General features: G+C 37.9%; 1 protein-coding gene and 1 pseudogene across 3 annotated transcripts in view; both read right to left on the bottom strand.

The window, feature by feature from the left end:
• Positions 1–15858, bottom strand: part of WASF3 (WASP family member 3) — a 132448-nt gene that overhangs the window by 98493 nt on the left and 18097 nt on the right. The window lies entirely within an intron of this gene.
• LOC129463588 (small ribosomal subunit protein eS1-like) lies at positions 13280–14593 on the bottom strand (annotated as a pseudogene).

Raw genomic sequence — 15858 nt, 5'->3', positions numbered from 1 at the left:
CCCTCCCTCACTGTCAGATCCACCAGCAAATCCTACTAGTGTTTCCACCTTCTAAATACATCAAAATCCTACTGCTTCCCCCACCTCAACTGCTTGCATCCCAACACAAGCCTCCTGCTGGTCTCCACTTTACTTTCTGTTCCCCAACAAACTGTTTTCCTGAGAAGCTAGAGCATTTCTGTCAAAGAAGTTGGATCACATCTCTCTTCCATTTCAAACCCTCTGGTGGCCGCTCAGCACACATGGTGTGATGAAAATCTAAAACCTTTACGATGACCTAAGAGAGCCACATGACCTGCTTCCTTCCCTCCCCTAATCACTCTGTCCTCACCTCTTACTCTCTCCCTCTCCCTCCCTCCCTCACTCTACTGCAGGTCTCCTCCCTGAATACACACACTAGAGAGCAGCCCACCAAGACCTTTGCACTTGCTACCCTCTCTCCTGGAATGTTCCTCTCCACCCACCTACAACTCCGTGGCTCAGTCCCTCACATCTCCTTCAAATCTCCACCGAAATATTACTTCTGCCTCACCCTAATTAAAACTGCAAGTCCTGAACCTCCTTACCCTTTTTAAATGATTTCATTCTCTCCATTGCCATCTATTATCTTTTAATATGCTACGTGTGAATAACTTATTAATTTGTCTCCTTTACTGCCTAATTCTCCCATTAGAATGTCAGCTTTGTGAGGGCAGAGATTTTTTTGAGGTTTTGTTCACTGATGTGTCCCAGTGCCCAGATCAGTGCATGGAACACAGTAGGTGTGCAATAACTCACTGCTGAAAGGATGAAAAGTGTATGTGGCATTTCATTCCCACATTTTACACAGAAGAACGCAGAGAAATATTAGCTTAGCAGACTTTTGACATGTTGATTTGGACCCTTTCTCTGTATGCCCTCCCTTGGTGATCTCACCTAACAATCTCATTGAGATCTGCCCGTGCTTAAATCCCATCCAGATTACTTTTGTGAGTAGATTTGTAGGGCATACTTCTGGTTTCAGACTCACATTTAAAGGTGACATCTGTAGGAGGAAAGACATTTAAAGAGAAAAAGAAAGAAATTTTAACCAAATAATCTATTTTCCACCTTCTTTCGGGTTTCTTTTTTCTCAAATAAAAAAAGGTCAAAATGCAAAACTATTACTGGAGTTAAAGTAAATACCATGCTACATTTTTACAAAGAGCAAGAGGTGGCAATCTTATTAGTACAGAAATAACTAAAAATACCACAAATTTTACTTTTTTCTCTGTGATTTAACAGGTGTTGGGGGGGCTTCTCAGCAGAGGGTCACGAATGAAAAATTAACAGGATGGAAATTAACGCGATGGGAAATGAAAGCATCCAGGCTTCAAACCAAGAACATTCTGACAATGTCTTACAAACTGAGGACTGACAAAGCATATTAATGAGAAATACTGTTAGAATGCTATTCAGATATGGGTCTTCAGTTGCAGCTTTCCAAAAGAATTGGTTTCAAAAGGGAAGGGGAAGTTACACATAGAAAAGCAAAAGCATGTTCATGTTTTCCATTCCTTCCTGTACACCAAGCTCATGAGGTGAACCTTCATCTGCCCTGGCGTAAGTCCAGCAATGGGGGGTGGCCATTCAAGAAACTAACACAAGAAGCAGGACGGCACCGCTCACTAACATTAAAATCTACAGATACATCTAGTCAAATTGAGTATGTTTACTTACCTCTGTTCAAAACAATCCAAAGCACAAGGTCTAACATTCCCTCAGACGCAGAAGGTATCCTACACCCCAACCTACACTAACAGCATTATCTTTCATTTTTTTTTAAGTTCACATATAAATCTGCCAAACTCTGTTGCACTTTGGAGAAATAACTAAAGAAAAGCTTTAAATACTAGATACAGTCAAAAATCATTCTAAAAGTATTAACATGGTACCTATTTTATTCTTAACATTCAACTAAAGCCAAAACAGCAAGACTCCTCATACAAATGCATCTATTGACGATGCCACATCAGGCTGGCATCACTAAGCCTCAGTAAGACTTTACCACTTGCCTACATAAGTCACTTTCTAAGCCATATGGCTGTCCATCCCTGCTGGGCTCAATTTGCAGTAAAGTTCTGATATCTTGCAATCACAGCAATTCCCTGTTCAGTGGCCACTTCTTCCTTCAATGCTCTCCAGGCACTGCCCCCTGCACTCCACATTACCCAGTTCTGAGAGGAACCATTTTTAGTGCTAAACTTCATGTCTGATAGAACAAGTTGAAACTTCTTCCAAACTAATATTCTCACAAAACACAAAACGCCCTACAGTCCACCTATTTGGTTGAACAAAAACAGAAAGGAACCAAGTAATATCCATCTACTGAGTATTTGAAAAGCAGACATGGAAGAATGCTCAACCTCAAGCAATATAAAGAAATACAGGGCCAGGCACAGTAGCTCATGCCTATAATCTCAGCACTTCGAGAGACTAAGGCAAGAGGGTCATTTGAGCCCAAGAATTCGAGACTAGCCTGGGCAACATGGTGAAACACCATCTCTACCAAAAAAAAAAAAAAAAAAAATAGCTGGGTGTGGTGGTGTGTGCCTGTGGCCCCAGCCACTTGGGAGGTTGAGGTGGGAGAATCACTTGAGCCCAGGAGGTCAAGGCTGCAGTGAGCCATAATCATGCCACTGCACTCCAGCCTGGGTGACAGAGTGAGACTGTCTTAAAAAAAATAATAAATTATAGAAGAAATACAAATTAGAGCTGCAATGCCATACCATTTTAACTTGTTAGATGAGCCTAAACATATGAAAAATCCCGGTGTTGGCCAGGATGGGGAGGGACACAGGTACTCTCTGACACTATACTGGTGGAAGTAAACCGTTACGCATTTTAAAACTACAAAAGGTTCGACAAGATCAAATTAGAATCCAGAAGAAAAATATATACATATTTCCTAAAATGTAATCTGTGATGATAACTGAAACAGAAGCCGATTTGGGGATACTATTTGACTTTGGTAAAAACACAAGTAGAGTTTCATCTCTTCCCCCAACCTCCTGGCCACAGCTGACTGAATGGGGACAGACACTACCTAAAATGGGCCAGGTTTCCCTCCCAGAAATCTGGAATTGGGACTCTATGGTTCTGATTTGGTCTGGTCATGCTGTGTTTTTAAACAGTGAAAACATAAACCTGACATCACATTAAGTTATCCTGCCTCTATTTCTATTTAGCATACAAACAAACAGCATTTGAGGATTCAATAAACCAACTCCCACTCTGAATTTTTCTAACTTACACTCTAGGGTTATTTTCTGCTTATATTCTTGTTTTTCCTAACCTTCCTTCTCATCTTCTGATTTGAAGAATAGTAATTTCTATCAGCTTATCTGATTATCATATTTACTTCTGCTTAAGAACATTATTTACAGTTATTTAATAGACTGAGTCTTGTGTAACTAGAGTCAACAAATTCCAAACCTCGCCCTCTACTTCAGAATATTATTCTTGATGGGATTATGGAGTTGCTGGTAAACTTTTCTTTAGGGTTTGGTTTTGGATTTTTTAGTTTTTTTTTTTTTTTTTTTTTAAGTCCTATAGCAATCATAAATCAATGAATCCTCAATGTAACTTTCCAAAACAGACAAAAAAAACTTTTGGTCTCTTCATTTTAAAAACTCATTTTAACTTAACAGTGACTGACATTCACCAACAGATGAAGACCAATTTTTCCTCTTCATTTGTTCCATTATTTTCCAATTTGTTACAGAATTATACAAGCTACAGATCGGATGTGCCCTTCAAACTGTCAAGTTTGACTTTAGAGAATTGCCACTCCCTTGATTGTCTTCTCCCATGAACCCATCATTCTGTCCAGCAGCTCTCAATCTAACAACACTCAAAAAGCAAAGAAGATATACACACTTATTTCAATCATAATAGTCAATTATGACAACACAAATAATTTAAGCTTTCAAAGCACTTAATTGTGCTGAAGATACAAACATGCTACATACTTCAAAAATAATACTCCCCCATCCTGTTTTTAGAGAACTCTGAAAATCTAGACAATATGCTTCCTTTCAAAACACCAACTGGTTATAGAGGAAAAGAAACAGACAAACGATCTTGCCAAGAGCCATTTCTGTAGTTTCCCTCCACTGAGTAGCCCTTTCAGAGGCCACAAAGATTTAAATTCAATCCTTGATTGGACTGATGATACACCACCTTTTATTTATTTAGAACTGAATTTAAAAAAAAAAAAAAAAAGAGTTCAGGGAACTCTAATTCAGTTGTTTCCAATTTTTCCAAGTATGAGGACCCCTCTGCAATACTAAAAAACAACCAACCAACCAAAAAAAAGCAAAAAAAAATGAGGATTCTTTTTAAAAAGAAAACTGAGGATTCTTCTTCCCTTTATTTTTGAGGCAGAGTCTCAGTCTGTTGCCCAGGCTGGAGTGCAGTGGCACGATCCTGGCTCACTGCAACCTCCACCTCCCAGGCTCAAGTGATACGCCCACCTCAGCCTCCCAAGTAGCCAGGACTACAGGTGTGTGCCACCACACCTGGCTAATTTTTTGTATTTTTGGTAAAGACAGGGTTTCGCCACGTTGACCAGACTGAAATTGAGGATTTTTAAAGTAGCTCTATTTAGTGATGAGAATATAGAAACCAAAAAAATTGTCAGTACAAAATAACTCTCTTAAAAGCACCTGCAAACATCTATAAAATAGTAAAACATGAATTTAATCTTTTTGTTACAGAGCCAGTTAATGTCAGAATAAGGTCTAAAACCCAGTCTCCAGATTTATAATACGGATGGGGCTCTTAGAATTGATCACGGAGGGCAGGTGTTTCTTGAGTATCCCTGACAATTCTCTTAGGAACTAAACAAGCTGACTTGAAAGTTCTTATACAAAAGCAAACAAAGACAGACAAGACAATTCTGAAAAAGAAGAATAAGGGTAGAGAACATCCCCTATCAGATATTAAAACATTATAAAGCTTCAATAATTAAAATAGTGTGAATAATACACCTATAATGGAATAGACTAGAAAATGCAGAAACTGACAGTGTATATAGGAACTCAGTATAAGATGGATGTGACATTTTAAATCCCTAGGGTAAGAGTTATTGGTTAAATGCTATTATAACAACTGGATACTCATTAGGAGAAAAAAATCAAATTGAGTTTTCACTTTACCCCTTATACCAAAAGAAGTTTCAGATGTATTAACAACAAAAATGTACAAAATAAAACCAATAAAGAGCAAAAAGAAACACACAAAAAAATTTTAACAATCTTGAAGAAGGAAACGTCTTTTAAAACATTACTGAAAAACAAAAGGCCAAATATTAAACTACTTGAAAAAAATCAAATATTACTTCATTACAGAAAATTCTATAAACAAAATCAAGATTATATATCAAATGAGGTCTTTTTGGGGCATCATAATTCTATCCACAAACCCAGGGTTCTGTGACACCCAAGTACAGCACTCTATTCCATGCAATCCCAAATCACTGGAAAGGAAGCTTTTAATACAGTAAAAATCAAGTCATCTAACAGAATCCATGGTAATAGCCTTAAACCTTTCTTTCCTAGGCCTATGAGGTAAGTTTTCTACAGCACCATCCTCAGCTATTACCTCTACTCACATTAGAAACTGACAGCCACACAGCAAGGCAAGGGCTTTTATTATGCATTTGGGGGATTTATAGTTTAATTTTAGCAGAAGATAGACACAGCAAAGCAATACAATTCAAAAGGTTTTTCTAGCCTTGCTCTGGGATTATATGGTCTTACCATCAACATGCAGGTTCGTCAGTGAACACTTATCAAATTTATAACATCAACAGAGATTTCTGAGCCCCTACTATATGAAAGGCATTATGCCAAACCTGAGATGAAGAACAGTCTTCTGCCTTCCAGTGGCTTACAATCTAACTTAGTCAAAGAGACCATAAGGTAGGGACATCTGCTTACCAACTAGCAGTAACACAGAATTATGCTTCAGTCTTCAAATCTCTACATATGACTGAGTATAGTAAAATTATAGTTATTTAACTTATCACTATTAAGGAAAGCACAGCTAACCATATGATTTTTCTCAAAGCAAGTGTGTAGGCATACCTAAGTGATTCAACTCAAAACATGAAAGCACTAATGTAACAGCATATCAGCTCAGCGAGGGACTCCATCCACAAGGCAATTAATATAAACAGCTGCTATTTACATTTGGATCTTTAGTTCTATACCATCTGGATTTCCAACGTTTTTATTTCCCTTTATCCATAGCTGGTATTTCTCCAAGTTCTTGTCAATTTGTTCTTCCTTTTTGACACAAATATTATCTATTACAACTATAAATTGGCTTTCTTCATCTCAGTCCACATTTATTTTTTACGTTTTTCTTTCTTTTTGCATTCCACAGTATTGCTTGGGAAAATGATATTATTTATGCCATGGTGAAAGCTGAGTCAGGCGGGAATCTGCCACCTCACTACTTTCCTTCCAGATGATGGAATGCTGGCTGTATTCTTCCACTCCCTTGACTATTTAGTTAGCATGAGTTATCAGAACTATCAGCAGAGTAACGACAGTATTCATATTTTAATTTACAAAGAAGACTTTGAAACACACAATAAGGACTTTCTGTAAGGTCAATCTAAGGGGCAATACTGACTTTGCAAGAAATTCCAAAACTGCTTGTCACGTATATGCCTTCAACACACAAACACTAGCAAGTACAATTTCTGAATAATTATCTCACATCTGTCTTTGCTGCCTGTGAATGTTTCCTAGATAACTGAAGATAAAACTGAGGAATGCTTTACAAATTCCTTATTTTAACTTACAGAAATAATTAAACTCAAGACAAATCATCTTTTACCTGGTAATTACAAAGAAATGACTGAAATTACAAGTCAACTCCAATAAGCCATCCTTAATAAATTTCTATAATACTAGTAATTCCATCGGTTAACAACCAGAACTCTCAATAAAGTGCAGTGCGTTTATCAATACAGATTAACAGAGACCATATAGTCTTCATTTCAAATCCTAGGACTAGTTTCCACAAAAATTGTGTTCACTGCATAGCACTGGATATTAAGGTCACCTTTTCACTTTACAAATAAGCACCTTAGAAAAGAAGTCTTAGTATTTCCCGGCAATTAAAAAGACACTCTTTCACATTTGCCACAGTCAGGAATTTTCATAACCTTGAGATGGTTCATCTGTGTTCCAGCAGAAACCACTAGTCATCCAGCAAAAGCAGCAGGAAAAGGAAAAGGTTCACCATTCTGTTAATTTACTGGTCCCTTGCAACTAAGTGATTATGATGAGAGGGAAGAGAGAAAGAGGTACCTGAAAGGAAGAGTCTTTGTTAGATGCTTGTTTGATCTCCATAATCTTGCAAAACCAAGTGTGTATCTTTTTCCCCTCCAGGGAGGTGGGGGAGGTACCACTTAGAAGTTAGGGGGTTAAGTAAACATTACAGGAAGTCACAGGTTCAATGCATTGAGCCCAAACACACTTCACTGAATTGAGTTTTCAGAACCTTTTTAACTGGATCACATCTGTGGTAAGCCATTTCGGCTTCTGCACTGCAAACCTTTTTGGGCTACTTAAGTGGCAACCACACTTCTGACTCCTGTTACTATCTGCTTCTGCTGTTGCTATTTGAAGAGACTGAAACAGGCTTTAGGTAGCCTCCTGATCACAAAAGCAAACTCCAACAAAGCTAGAGTGGCTTCAAAAGATGGTCGAGGCTTAAAGAAGTGGGAAAAGGATGTTCTAGAAATGAAATACAGAGGGCAAAGTACAAACACCATAGCGGAGTGTGCTCAGGGTCATTCTGAAAAATGGTTAAAAGAAGTAACAAGTAATATAATCAAATTCATAATTAAAAAAAATTTTCAATGAAGTAAGGAATGTTCAATGAAAGACACTACCAGCAGAAAATAACTCCTACTTGGGTTTAAGGAGCCTTCGACTCTTAGCTTCACCCCCACTTTTGCCTACTCTAATTATGAACTACTCTGCATCTTTAAGTACTTCCATTTTGAGTAAAAACAAAATAATAAACACTATAGGAGAAGGAGCCCTAGACTAGAATCAGGATTTCTTGAACCAGCTTTACTGTTCACTTGCCATTTGTGACCATAAGAACCTTTCTGTTTCTTACCCATTATGGAAAATAATCGTTTTTTCTGTCCTTGCTTGCTCCCTTTGGAACTTGTCCCCATGTGACCAGTGTCATCTGAATAATAAGCCACCTTATGGTGTTGTATACATCAAATGAGATTACATAACTAAAGACACTTAACCCATAAATCATTATGCAAACATGTACTCTTACCAAAACTGATAGATGCTATCCACAGTAACTGTCCAAACTGCTTTACCATGGCTGTTGCTATCTTTCCACTAAGACCCTAGGCTTCAAATTACCACTTTAGCATTAATTTCCTTCTGCCCCCATTTTAAGCATCCATAGAGGTGCCTGTCATTATCTTTCTTATTGACTATTCTCTCAAGGTATCTATCCTATTAGAATACATGTTAATAGCTGAAAAAAAGAGACCTACATTGTTTTTGCCCTCTCTTCCAAGGTATGGTCTCAAAACACACACACAGATCTGAAGGTTTCTTAGGGATTTTCTCTCTATTGCTGCTTTCTTTACTCTGCCAGTTACTGGGAAATTTTCTATTCTTGGTACAGTACTAAGTACTTTATTTATTATTTACATTCTCTTAAGTATACTCTTTAAGTACAACACTATGGGGTAGGCTTTTTTTTTTTTTTTTTTTTTTTGAGACGGAGTCTCACTCTGTCACCCAGACTGGAGTGTAGTGGTATGATCTCGCCTCACTGCAACCTCCACCTCCCGGGTTCAGGCAATTCTCCTGCCTCAGCCTCCCGAGTAACTGGGACTACAGGTGCACACCACCACACCTGGCTAATTTTTTGTATTTTAGTAGAGACTGGGTTTCACTGTGTTGCCCAGGCTGTTCTCAAACTCCTGAGCTCAGGCAATCCGCCCACCTCGGCCTCCCAAAGTGCTAGGATTACAGGTGTGAGCCACCGTGCCCTGCCTGGCTTTCTTTTTTAGATTAGGAAATCAAGGATCACAGAAGTTAAGAAATGTCCCCGAATCACACAGCTAATAAACAACAGAGTCAAGATTTGAACACAAATCAGTCTGGCCCCAAAGCCCCTGCTCCTGACCTGTCCCATCAGGTCTTAGAGGCAACAGAGCATCCAGTCCAGAGCCTGAAACCTACACAAGGGTGTAGGTATAGTCAGGAACCATCCGTATGTAATTGCATTTATGTATAACCTACTTTGTTCAGAAAGCAAGATAACATTTATTGGAAGTGAAAAAGAAGTATCAAATGAGTTAGAAATCAGACTCATGCAAAGACGCATCCTTTTAAATCCTATACACTGGCTTACAGTGAACCACAAATTTGGTTCAAGAACTTTTAAAGAGGAAGCTCATGGATTGTAGAACTTACTGTCTATAAACCACAAATCTATCAAATACTCAAGGAATGTTCCTTCATTCCTGACTCTAAAACCTGAAAATAATTTCAGCAAACATAGTTAAGTCCATACCTGGTAACATTCTATGCCAAAGCAAAGGCTGAAGAATCACTTTATTTTCCTCTGTATTTGATACTCCAAATGCCGCCTTCTATTCTGATCATATCAAAGCCTAGTTTATGGCAAATCACTGTCAAGGAAAGATTCTCTAGTAGGCGCTAATTTTTTAAAAAAGCCAAGAGACTCTGATAGCTTTCCACTCATAACATACTTATTTGGGATCCTTTCCCCTTAAAAGCAGTGGTTTTGTAACTTTTTTTTAAAAGCAGAACCTTTTCTTAAAATAAAACTTTAATCAAAACACTAAACAGCTAAAAGTGAGTGGCTCTGATTGGATCAAAAGTGAAAGTTTTCCCACTGATTTCTGTGGGGAAATAGATCAAAATGCCTTGCTCAACTCATAACTTTTCTGGATTTCTATTCATTCAACTGTTAAAAAAAAAAAAAAATTGGCTGGCCTAGGTTAACTCCTCAGATTACTACTTCAGAAATTCTGTTAACTTAAATTTAAATGAAATTTGCAAAATCTTTTGAGGATAGCCAGATTAATCAAATTCTATGCAACTTAGGAAAAGAAACCACATTCCATCCATTCACATATGGTTTCCTCATTTTATCACAACCAATACTTTCAAAATAATCTTAAAAAAAAGAAATTTGACCAGGTATAGTGGCTCACACCTATAATCCCAGCACTTTGGGAGGCCAAGACAGGCAGATCACTTGAGCTCAGGAGTTCAAGACCAGCCTGGGCAACATGGCAAAACCCCATCTCTTCTAAAAATACAAAAAATTAGCCAGGCATGGTGGTACATGCCTGTAATCCCAGCTACCAGGGAGGCTGAGGTGGGGGGATCAACTGATCCCAGAAGTCAAGCTTGCAGTGAGCCAAGATTGTACCACTGCATCCCAGCCTGGGTGACAGGAGTCTGACCATGCCTTAAAAAAAGAAAAAAAGAAATTTATGCTGGGTGCAGTGGCTCACGCCTGTAATCCCAACACTTTTGGAGGCCGAGTCGGGCAGATCACCTGAGGTCGGGAGCTCGAGATCAACCTGACCAACATGGAGAAACTCCATCTCTACCAAAAATACAAAATTAGCCGGGTGTGGTGGCACACGCCTGTAATCCCAGCTACTTGGGAGGCTGAGGCAGGAGAATCGCTTGAACCCAGGAGGCGGAGGTTGAGGTGGGCCGAGATCATGCCATCGCACTCCAGTCTGGGCAACAAGAGCAAAAACTCTGTCTCAAAAAAAAAAAAGAAAGAAAAAAGAAATTTCAAAACTACCAGAAATAATTTGACCTGAGAATTAGGCAGCCCCCAAAATAAAACCAAAATTCAACAAGCAACAAAAAATAACATATGAAACCCAATACTTCAGGAATAATATTTGAATGCTAACTGGACCTACAAAAGAAATATTAATCTAATGCTTGTCGAGTTTTAGAAAAAGCCATGGGAAGTTTAGCACCATTCATTCAGGTGTTTCTGAAAAAGAACTGAACATCTTGAGAGAAGCAGAAAACTGTATGTGTTTTAAGTTATATTATCCTACAGCACTTCTGACAAAAGAAAACCACAAAAGCCAACTTTTGGACGTATTCATATTAATAAGATTCTATCCTAATATTCTAAAAGGTAAAAGTTGCAGATTTTTTTAATGAAAGATAATGGAAAGCAAAAAATGCACAGTAAGAATTGTCTTAATTACTGGAAATGCAGGCACCTCTAATTTTCAATATCTAAGGCAGGAGTGTCCAATCTTTTGGCTTCCCTGGGCCACACTGGAAGAAGAATTGTCTTGGGCCACACATAAAATACACTAATACTAACACTAACGACAGCTGATGAGCTAAAAATAAGTAAATAATAAATAAATCACAAAAAAATCTCATAATGTTCTAAAGAAATTTACAAATTTGTGTTGGGCTGCATTCAAAGCCATTCTGAGCCACATGCAGCCCATGGGCCATGGGTTGGACAACTGTGATTTAAGGTTTCAGAAATACAATCATCCTAGAAAGCATCTTCAGCATGATTCAGTTTTGCTTTTTCTGAGCTCATTTATTCATTTCCCTTGCCAGTTCATTCATTTCTGATGTCCAAGCATAATCAATGCTCACACCGAACACCAGGAGCGCCATCTCCTGGTTTTAAAAAAAGGGTAAACACAAGGGTCTATATCATGCTGAACACTGGGTGAGGGGGTCCACGGGGCTGTTACAGAGAGAATCATGTTGTTTCTTTTTTTCTCTTTCAGGAATTCACTGAAACAAACAAAAAACAAAATAGTAAACTAGGCAAAGTGACAATGTAGGTGAGATACCATTCATTATACCTGCAAAACAACCCAAAAAGTAAATGTCTCTTCAGTAAAATGCCACTACTTTCAACCTTACTTCCTATTCTTGGCACTTCAGTTTAACATGTGTCTAGAACCAGACTATACCCACCTATATATTTCATAGTCTATTAAAATATTTGAATGTATTTGTCTGCTATCCAAAATTAACTAATGGTAAGCAAAAAATAATAATTACTATAATTAATTTGTTAATAATAGTCATCACTATCTTTCCCCTTCTCTAGGCTTGGATATTTACTTTTGTATTTTAATCTAATTTCCCTTTCCTTAAGGCAAGAGGATCACTTGAAGCCAGGAGTTCAAGACCAGCCTCATCAGCATAGCGACACCCCATCTCTAAAAAAAACTTTAAAAATTAGCCGGTCCTAGTGGCACACACCAGTAGTAGTCCAAGCTACTCAGGAGGCTGAGGTGGGAGGCTCACCTGAGCCTGGAGTTTGGGGTTACAGTGAGCTATGATTGCACCACTGCACTCCAGCCTGGGTGACAGAGCAAGACCCTGACCCCCCCAAAAAAAAAAGAAAAAGAAAAGGAAATGTATCCCAAGAATATAAGGTTGGCTTAATCTCCAAAAATCAATATAATAACTACTATCATAAAGGACAAAATCACATGATCATCTCAATAGAAAAAGCATTTCCCAAAATCCAATATCCATTCATGACTGTTGATTTGTTAAAGAAAAGATGTTAAATGATATCAAGAACAATACAGTACGTGTGTGTCAATGGAGACACAATGAGGAAGCTAAGGCAAAATACATGAAACAAAAGAAGTTTATTACTCACAGGTCCCAGAGAGGTTAGAGTGCCAAACAGAGACAGACAGGAGGTCCTGAGACAGGAGAGGGAAGGAGCAGGAGGGAGAGGGAGAAAGAAGAACTGTGGAACTACACCTTTAAGGGACATTATTCCTTATGCTTTCCTTCTTGTGAATTGGTTAAAGAACACAAATGTGAATAGGAACTAATTCACACGACTTCTGAGGCTGACCATTAGGTTTTACTCGGTCGGCAGCTCATGGTGTGTTGCATTTTGGGTCAGTGAGATGAGGCACAAGTAGGCCATATTGCAAACAACTGCAGAGAGGGGAAGTTCTAACTAGGCCAAAGGTGACAGGGCATGACTGAATTACAAACAATTTATGTTAGGCCTAAAATGGATGCTAAGGTAGCAACTATATTAAACTTAAAACAGTGATTAAAAACTCCTAGACTTAGAAGAAAACTTCCTCAACCTGATAAGTCGTCTACAAGAAAACAACTAACATCACGTTTAATGTTGAAGGACTGAATGCTTTCCCCCTGAAATCAGGAACAAGGGAGGAATATCTAATCTTATAATTTCTACACAATATTGTAAAGGAAGTTCTATCCAGTGCAATAAGGCAGGAGGAAAGAAAAGAAGGGGGAAAAGGGGGAGAAAGTATCTAGAGTGGAAAAGAGGTAAAATTGTCTTGCTAGTCAATTTCATGATTACCACATTTTATGATCCTATACATAAAAAGTCTAAGGAATCCACAATAAAACTACTAGAATTAAAAGACAAATTCAACAAAGTCACACGATACAAATTAATATAAAGAAATCAACTGTAGTGACTACAAAGAGGAAAGTTTCTAAGGGAGTTCCTCTGTGCTGATGGAACAGTTCTGTAACTTGATGTGGTAGTGATTACATGAATCTATACATATGATTAAATTGCACAGAACACACAACTGAGTGCATGTATAAGCTAGTGAAATCTGAATAAGGTCTGCAGATTGCACCAATGTCAATTTCCTGGTTTTGATTTTTTTTCCACAAATAGGACTTTTTACTTGCCATTATTATAAGTCTGAACTTTAAACAGATTCTTGGACTGGTGGTTCATATCCATCAGCTCATTCAACTTTAGCACCTGTCTTGCTCCCAGTGGCTTTTCCAGAACTACTGCCTTCACCATGAAGCTCCATGAGTTTTCCCAATTCAAACTTGGGCTTCTTCAGCATTTTTACTTTTCTAACGAAGACATCCTGGAGAGGATAAATGGATTGGCAAATCTTTTCTATGTCTTTTCCAATGCTGTCTGGAATCAATTTATTGACCACTTCTTTCAAGTCATTTTTCTGCACCTCCCGGGTCTTGATTTCCATCATATTCTTCTGGATTTGGTGGACCTGTTGGTGCTGAGCATAAAAGGTTTTCCATATCTGATTGTTACATTTTTTTTAGGAAAACCAACACAGAACAGACAAAGCAAGTAACCATCGGTAGTCTTGACATCAACATGAGCTTCAATCCCTGTCTGCCATTTTTTGACCATGGAACACATTTTGTCACGGGTAAGATCCATGCCAAGGAAGTTAGGAAGTTTTTGCCCTGAACATCTTCAGTAATCAGCTTGAATTTTCTAAATGCAATCTCATCATTCTGCAAATCAGCAAGACTCACCTCAAACACACGACCCTTGAGGCTATCAGATGCAATTTTGTTTCCTTGGGTCCTGGTGACTAGCATCTTTCCAATATTCCTTATATTGAACACAGCAAGTGCTTTCACATCATACCAACCTTTCTTAGAAAATGGATCAACCACTTTCTTCTTGGCTCCCTTTCTGCCTCCTTTCGTAAGGCGCTTGTTCTTACCAACAGCCATGGTGCTGCTCAGAGAGCCAAAAGGGCAGTTTTGACATTATACTATAGTTATGTAGGATGTTACCACTGGAGGAAGCTGGGTAAAGAATACATAGAACCTCTGCGAACTATTTTTGCATTTCCAATGAGTCTATTATTGTTCCACAATAAAGTTATTTTTAAAGTTAACTGTATTTCTACATATTAACAACAAACTATGAAAAATGAATATGATCTTCAGATGACTCTTTTCTGAAAACTTGGGAACCACTGACTTAGACCTTTTTTGAGATAGTAAGTACATAAGTTACACAAGCACATGATGTCCCACACTCCAAACTATATCTCAGTGAAGTTCCCAAACATTACAATCTCCTGGCTATCATTTAAATTTTTCAAAGCCCATGTACTACTTCAGACCATCGCAATTTCTGAGGCTAGGTCAAAGGCATCAGTACTTCTGAAATTCCCCGCGCAAACCACTACTGTATGAGGCAACAATTCTCAAATTTATGTTCCAGGATCTCTTACAGTTCAAGACCCCAAGAAGAGTAAAAATAGAAAAGGAAAAAAAAAAGAAAGTAATGAAACAAGGTGGCTTGAACCCAGGAAAGAAACAAAAGAAAGAAAAAGTCATAGTAGAGAAGGAATTAAGATGTCCAAGGGAGAATAATAGATTCAAATGAAAATTTTACAAAGGGCATTGAGGAAAAGTAGAAAAACAACCATAAGAAAGTGAAATTTAAAAAGAAGTATAAAGGGTCAAAGTTGAAGTGAATAAAACAGAAATTAGGCAAAGAAGGTCAAATATTCATATAATTAGAAATACATATACCTCCAAGATACATATACATCAAACTCTGGAAGAAGATATTCAAAACACTAAAACAGAATATTTAAAATAATACTCTAAGAAAACTTCCTGAAAATAAAAGACCTGAATCTACACATTTTAAGAGCCAATCGGGGAAAACTGACCAAGAACAAACTACCCCAAAAATGTAACCTAGTAAACTATTAGACTTCACGCATATGAAAGATATCTTCGAGGCCTCCATGCTAAAAGATATCAGAGAATGATATCAGAGAATGAATCAGCCTGGCATCAGACTTAGCAAAGCAACATAGAAAGCAAGACTAGTAGAAAATCATTCTCAAAAAGCTTAAGGGTGAGAACCTGTCTCAAATAAATAAATCCTAAAAATAAGAAAAGAAGCTCAGTAAAAAGGATTGTATATCAAGCCAACCTGTCCTTCAACTAACGAGGCTAATAAAAAAAACTTTGAACAAGCAAG

The sequence above is a fragment of the Symphalangus syndactylus genome, chromosome 15 (assembly GCF_028878055.3).
Source record: "Symphalangus syndactylus isolate Jambi chromosome 15, NHGRI_mSymSyn1-v2.1_pri, whole genome shotgun sequence".
Taxonomy (NCBI): Eukaryota; Metazoa; Chordata; class Mammalia; order Primates; family Hylobatidae; genus Symphalangus; species Symphalangus syndactylus.
Note: the sequence above shows the minus strand (reverse complement) of the source record. Positions and strands in the feature narration are given on the sequence as shown.